The sequence below is a fragment of the Manacus vitellinus genome, unplaced genomic scaffold, assembly GCF_001715985.3.
Source record: "Manacus vitellinus isolate BGI_N305 unplaced genomic scaffold, ASM171598v3 scaffold_82_pilon, whole genome shotgun sequence".
Taxonomy (NCBI): domain Eukaryota; kingdom Metazoa; phylum Chordata; class Aves; order Passeriformes; family Pipridae; genus Manacus; species Manacus vitellinus.
The window spans coordinates 399,579-406,822 of record NW_021940828.1 but is presented as its reverse complement, the minus strand read 5'-3'; the positions used below and the strand labels follow the sequence as shown (position 1 = coordinate 406,822).

The window sequence follows — 7,244 nt, the reverse complement described above, 5'->3', positions numbered from 1 at the left end:
TTGGAACTGGATGAGCTTAAGGTCCCTTCCAACCCATCCCATTCTGTGATTCTGTGACACACAGACTCACTGTGGTAAGATGTGTGTTACACCAGTCTTAAAAACACTGGTTTAGCTACTAAACTCAGGTTTGTTACAGCTTAGGGAGGTACACGCCCAGTTTCCAGGACTGCACATCCCAGTCGGTGGTGGTACCATCCAGGATGGTCTCTTTCCTGGCATGAAAAACACTTCTGATATGCCAGCAAAGTAAGTGCAACATTTCCTTTTGGCTTGTAGATCCTTGATGGTATGGAATAAAAACTTCCTGGCAGGAATAAGGGTTGTTTTAGAGTTTGGGCTTTTTGTTTTAAACAGAGAGCTGCTTGGAGGCTTGGAGCAACCTGGGATAGTGGAAGATGTCCCTACCTATGGCAGGGGATTGGAATGAAATAGCTTTAAGGTCCCTTCCATCCCAAACCATTCCATGATTTTATGGCTTAATGAGCTGTCATCTTAGACTATCACTGCAGCTGGATCCTCATGTGGACTGGAAGAACAATTCCTTTTTTATTTTTATTGTTTTAGGCACCAGACTGGGATTTGGGAGAGTGATGTCCTGATCCTGCCACTGCCACAGGATTGCTGGTGTCATCTCAAGTGAGTCACTTCACCAAGGAACCCACAGGGACTGCACATCCCTATGGCAGGAGCTTTGCTGTGTCTCCAGGTGTCCTGAAAGGCTGGAAAGAGCTTCTTTCCCTCAGCTATCCAAGCACAGTGGGTGCAAGTTCAGCAAGGGCAGAGGGGAGCAGGATGAGACCACAAAACCCCACAGAATGTGTAGGAGGGGATGGGAGGGAGATCAAGCCTGAGGTTCTGGGAGAGGCTGTTTCTGAAAACTTTGAACAAGCACCACTTCTGGATGCTCCACGGGAAAGGGGAGGAAAAAGGCAGTGGTGTAGAGTGGGGAGAGTGACAGGAACACTCTTAGAGCCACCATGGCTGCCTAGGAGAGGATGGACAGTGCTTGTCTGCTGATGGAGATTCCCAGCAGCAGAAGTCATTCCCAACAACCCTGGTGACCATCCTGGCAGTGCTCAGAGTCCCAGCATGGAGAAGTCCCTCACCACAGGCTATGCAAAGGATGCTCAGGAATTTCCAGTTTACTGTGTGTTAATAAACTGCCCCTCCTGGAGGGTGGGAATGGTCTGGGGCTTTTCTTGGTCCTGAGTGACACCATGTTAAATTTGTTGCAGCTTTGGAACTGTTTGAGGCAGGAAGAAATGGGATCAACTGCTGAGGAATCAGATCCCTCAGGGACTGGCTGCATATGTTGCTCTCCAAATCAGGAGCATCCCTAAATCTGTAACCCAGCTGCTGTTCCAGGGTGTCTGAGTGAGGGAGGTGGATAATGTGCTGTGAGGATCAAGCTGTTCCTCTTCTGAGTTAAAATCAGCCTTTTGCTGCCCTCTCTCCCTGTTTTCAGCTCCCTGGATTTCTTTCTGCTGAGAAACCTCAACACCCAGCCCAGATCCCTCTCATTATGGCCTTGAGAGGCAGAGCAGCTTGTTGGAACATGTCCTGCTCTCTTCCCTTTGATTTGCATTCCCAATATTCCCTCGTTAGTCTGTTAATGAACTTCAGGTTGGTTTTTTATGTTTGAAGTCTTTCGGACATGGATTTATATTATTTTAAAAAGAAAAAAAAAGAAATCCAGACAACAGACAAACCCACAAAACCTTAGAATCCAGATAACATGAAAAATATAAACCATACAAACTTCTCAGTAACCTGTAACTCTCTCTGTCTCTATGGAGCATTTTTTGGGGGCATATTTTGACATACACAGAGATTCTCTGAGCGGGATTGGAACAAGCTGCCCAGGGAAGCAGTGGAATTGCACTGGAAGTGTTCAAAAGGTATGTGGATGTGGTACTTGGAGACATGGTTTAGTCATGGCCTTGGCAGTGCTGGGAGAACAGATGCACTCAGTGATCTTGGAGGTCTTTTCCAGCCTAATTCTAGGATACACACGGGTGAGGACTGTCATAGAATCACAGAATGGTTTGTGTTGGAAGGGACCTTAAAGATCATCTTGTTCCAACCTCATGCCGTGGGCAAGGACACCTTCCACTATCCCAGGTTGCTCCAAGCCCTGTCCAACCTGGCTTAGTGAGCTCCAAGGCTGTGCTGACCAGAGAAAGACACCCAAGGTGTCATTGCTGCCCACATTGGTGCTCACTGGGTGGGAGGATCACCCTCAGCTGGTTGTTGGAATGGAACATCCACGCTGCTGAGATGCCATTCACCCATCTGGGCTTGAGTTTTCTTCCCTTTAGGATTTTCTGCCTTCCCATACTGATGGTTTTACTCTTGCCCCTTGGAGCTGCTGCCATCACATTGACGTTCCTACCTCTGTCCTTGGTTTTACCTTTCTTATCTTGCAGGGCTTTGTGCTCTTTCCCATGAGCAGGCAACCTCCTGAGCTCTGGGAGGAGAGTTTTCCAGCTGGGCTGTATCAGGGAGGCCTTGGATTCCAGCTGAACCCAGAGGATGGGGTGGTTCAGGGCCAGCTTTTTACTCACTCTGCTGATTCTATGCCAGTTTAATGCTCCAAGTGCTGGCTCGGTGCTGGAGGAAGGGAATGGTTTATGGAACCACTTCTGATCCCTTGGGGGATCTGCCATCCTGGTGTGATCCTGGTCTGGAAGAGAACTTTACTGTGTGTCCAGGGAAGGGAACAGAGCTGGGGAAGGGGCTGGAGCACCAGGAGTGGCTGAAGGAGCTGGAGGGGCTCAGCCTGGAAAAAAGGACGCTCAGGGGGGACCTTCTGGCTCTCTGCAACAACCTGACAGGAGGGGGGAGCTGGGGGGGATCAGGCTCTGCTCCCAGGGAACAAGGGACAGGACAAGGGGAAAAGGCCCCAAGTTGCACCAGGGGAGGCTCAGATTGGATATCAGGAGGAATTTCTTCATGGAAAGGATTTTTAAACATTGGAAGGGGCTGCCCAGGGAGGTGGTGCAGTCCTCATCCCTGGAGGTGTCCAAGGAATGACTGGCCATGGCACTCAGTGCTCTGGGCTGGGTGACAAGATGGGGATCAGTCACAAGTTGGACTTGATGATCTTGGAGGTCTCTTCCAACCTAAATCATTCTTGGATTTACATTGATTCAGCTGAGCAGATACAGCAAAGCCCTGGGTGCTCCAAGCACGTCCTTCCTGAGCTGAAAACACCCTTTTCTTCCACTCTCTGCACTCTCAGGGTCATGGGGACAACAGAATCTTTTCTTTTTCCCTCTGCAGCATCCCAGGTGACTGTGTCTGCCCTGACTGCAGGGCTGGGCTGGATGCACAGTGCCCTTCCTTGGAGCAGCCACGGGGTCATGGTAGAGGTTCTTACTTCCCTTCTGTTTGGTGGCAGACAACTCAGCCTGGAAAATGGATTGCTGAGGTGATATGATGGAAGTTTGAGATCTATTAGCCTGGAAAATCATGGAATGACACGATAGGTAAGGTTGAAAAGGACCACTGGAAGTCATTTCACTGGAAGCAATTCTTCCCTGTGAGGGTGGTTTGGGCCTGGCACAGGTTGCCCAGAGAAGCTGTGGCTGCCCCATCCCTGGAAGTGTTCAAGGCCAGGTTGGATGGGGCTTGGAGCAACCTGGGCTAGTGGAAGGTGTCCCTGCTCATGGCAGGGGGATGGAACAAGGTGGGGGTTTTAAGTCCCTTCCAACCCAAACCATTCTATGATAATAAAGGGAACGTTTTACTCACAAGTTTTGTTTTAAGCATGAATGAGAAAAGGTGTGTTCATGGATTTTCTGACAGTACTGGAAGCTTCAGCTGGAAGTTCCCCGTTTGATTAAAGTAACTTCGAGGATTGCTAAAAACATTTGAGTTTAATTTAATTTTTAAAATAACATTTCAGTCTGGCTACATTTTACTCCCTTAACAGCAAGTGTCCAAGGTCAGGTAGGATGGGACTTGGAGCAACCTGGTCTATTGGAAGGTGTCCCTGCCCATGGCAGGGGGGTGGAATGAGATGATCTTTAAAGTCCCTTCCAGCCCATGGAATGCATGACTCTGTGGAGTCCAACCCGGTTGCTGGTGGCCTTTGAGATGGCACAGAATGTCACATGACCCTTTAATTTGACTATTTTTGGCAGATTCTGTTCAATCTGTAGCAGACACTCCACGGCTTTGCCTCTCCAAGGGCATTAACTGCACTTTTTCAAGGCTCTGCAGTGGAACAAGAGACTGCTTTGTGTTTATTTTCCTCCTGAAGCTTTCCCTCTTTTCAAGAGGGACAGCTGGTTTGGTGAATGGTGCTTAACAGTCCTTTCAAACTCAATTAGGCACTTGAGAGCCAGGAGTTGTGAGCACTCAGCTTCCATAGCCAGCAAAGGATTTTCCCCTCTGTTATAGCACGATTTTCCAAGATTTCTACACTCTGTGAGCTGAGTTTTTAGTTACTGGCCATTTGTTCGTGTCTGGAAGCTTTGGAAATAGTGGCCAGCCCTGCTTTGTTTGCTCTCTGAACTTTGAACGTTTTCATTCAGCATTTTGTAAGAGGTGAAAAAAAAAGTAAAATTAAAAATAAAATAATAAAATTAAAAACTAAAATTAAAAACTAAAAATTAAAAACTAAAATTAAAAACTAAAAATTAAAAACTAAAATTAAAAACTAAAAATTAAAAACTAAAATTAAAAACTAAAAATTAAAACATTAAAAAATAAATTAAAAAACTAAAAATAAAAATTAAAATAAATACATTAAAAAAAAATAAAAATAAAAATAAAAATTAAAAATAAATTAAAATAAAAATTAAAATAAAATTAAAAAATAAAATTAAATAAAAATTAAAATAAATTAAAAAAAATAAAATTAAAAATAAAAATTAAAAATAAAATTAAAAATAAAATAAAAATAAAATTAAAAATACAATTAAAAATAAAAAATTAAAATAAAATTAAAAATAAAAATTAAAAATAAAATTAAAAAATAAAAATAAAAAATTAAACAATAAAATTAAATAAAAATTAAAAAATAAAAATTAAAAATAAAATTAAAAAATAAAATTAAAAATAAAATTAAAAAATAAGCAGGCTCTGCCCCAACCCTGAACTGATTCTTGTCTTATATTCACAGCAAATTCCAGGGATTTTTTTTGTTGGCGGGCTTGACAACAAACCATCCCTGCGTCTAAATAGTGACGCCCGAGTGCTTTATTCTTTTGTCTCAGTGCATATCCGGGCCCAGTGTTTGTGTAGGGTCTCCTCCTGCCCCGGAGCTGTGCCCGGGTCCTGACCAGCCAGGCGGGAAGGGATGTGATACATCCCTGTCAGAACACAGTTTGTTCTGCCTCTGATCTCCGGCTGGGGAGATCTCTGTGGTGGCACTGGAAGGGTTTTGTTGCTTATCAGAGCTCTCTGAAAGGTTTCCCCATGATACTTTAAATGTTCCATCTTTGTCTGACTGAAAATTAAGACCTAAACTATCTTTTTTTTTTTTTTTTTTTTTATTACACCCTTTTTCCTTGATTTAGTCGAGCTCCACAGAGTATTTCCTGGAGGTACCTTTAACAAAAGCATTTTTAATATTTCAGGATTCCTTTTTTGGGCTGCTGAGCTGAAGGTTCCAGCTCAGTGAGCTGTGCCCTCAGAGGGGCCTGGGATACTTCATGTGTCATATTTTCATGCCCTGGGCTCCTGCCCAGGAGCTTCCATGAGACACAGAGCTGAGCTGGCTTCAGGAAGTGTGTAACAAGGACCAGGCTGGTCAGAACAAAGGTACCAGCACCTCCAGCAACCATAATCCATGGATATTTAAAGGGGAGATTATAGGCAATGGGACCAGAGCAACCTGGTCTAGTAGAAGGTGTCCCTGCCCATGGCAGGGGATTGGAATGATATAATCTTTAAGGTCCCTTCCAACCCAAACCATTCTAGGGATATTTCCCAGACTCCAGACTTTTATTTAAGGAGAATGAAAATTGAATTATTTAGGCAAAACCGCCTTTTTGTCCCCAAGGAGAGTTTTGTTGTTTTTTTTTTTTTTTTTTTTTTTTTTTTTGCTGAGATTGCTCTTTCCCTGGATGGAAAATTCCCAACCTGCTTGAGTTGGCAAGCTCTGGTTTTCAGCTAAAGCATATGCTGATGTATGTTTATATCTTGCTGCAACAAAAAGCTGTGGATAAATCAAGAGCTGAAGGCAGCAGGCAGTTCCCTTCCCCATCCCAACAATCCTCATCTTGCCAGTGGGAGGGTGGAAAAATGGCAATTACAGTTCAGTCTGCAGGAAAATGACAGCAAAACTATACTAATGAAATAAAATATAATTCCAGCTTTATTGTCTGTCCTACAGATAATACTGTAAATTCAGGAAGAATTTCTTCATGGAAAGGGTTGTCAAACATTGGAAGGGGCTGCCCAGGGAGGTGGTGAAGTCCCCATCCCTGGAGGTGTCCAAGGAATGACTGGATGTGGCACTCAGTGCTCTGGGCTGGGTGAGAAGGTGGGGATCAGTCACAAGTTGGACTTGAAGATCTTGAAGGTCTTTTCCATCCTAAGTGATTCTATGAAATGCAAAAAGATCCAGAAAATCCAACCTATAGCACCTGTTGCCTCAGAGATGTCACATAAGAAGAAGGAATAACCTGCTTTTATTTCAATAAAAGGACTATTAAATTCCAAGAACAAAGTTTGCAGCCTCATCATGCTACATTATAGTGATTATCCACTAGCACTGGCTGGAAAATGGAATTCCTAAATGCTTTTGCCTCTCCCTGGCTAGTAACATGATGCCTTGAAGGCAAGGAATTCTTAGGCAGATTTTTCCCTGGCACCCTGCAAGCTCCTGCTGGCTGCTCCATGGGCTGGACAGCTGGGAGAGGCTGGAGAGGCTGTGGGAAAGGTGCCTGCCTGTTCCTGGAGCATCCAGCACACTCCCAGCTCCTGAAAAATGGTTTTGCAGCTGTGGAAAGGGCTCTGGTTTGCAAAGATGGCCGGTTTGGATTTAATTTTAAATGCATTTCAACTTTTCTGCCTGAAATTTCCCTCTGGAATCTCCCATCAGAACCAGCTTTATTTTAGAGTGTGAGTTTTGAGGTTAATTGATCAGGACACTTGAGGGATGAGGGATTTAAGTCCCTGAGACCTGGCATATTTCATGGAATGCCTGGATGTGTTTTTAGCAGGCTTTTCTCAGGGTGGTTCATGGAGGTTGCCCTGTTCAAGAGCAATGAAACCCAGTGTTTCCCTGG

General features: G+C 44.2%; 1 long non-coding RNA gene across 2 annotated transcripts in view; it reads left to right on the top strand.

The window, feature by feature from the left end:
• The first annotated feature begins 647 nt into the window (after positions 1–647).
• Positions 648–7,244, top strand: part of LOC108641847 — an 11,102-nt gene continuing 4,505 nt past the window's right edge. The window contains exons 1-3 of one of the 2 annotated variants that reach the window (XR_003916347.1): positions 655–709; positions 1,239–1,901; positions 3,286–3,491. This is a non-coding gene — a long non-coding RNA (uncharacterized LOC108641847). Of the gene's footprint in view, positions 1,902–3,285; positions 3,492–7,244 lie in introns of both variants that reach the window. The other variant, XR_001922317.2, reaches the window with a different exon arrangement.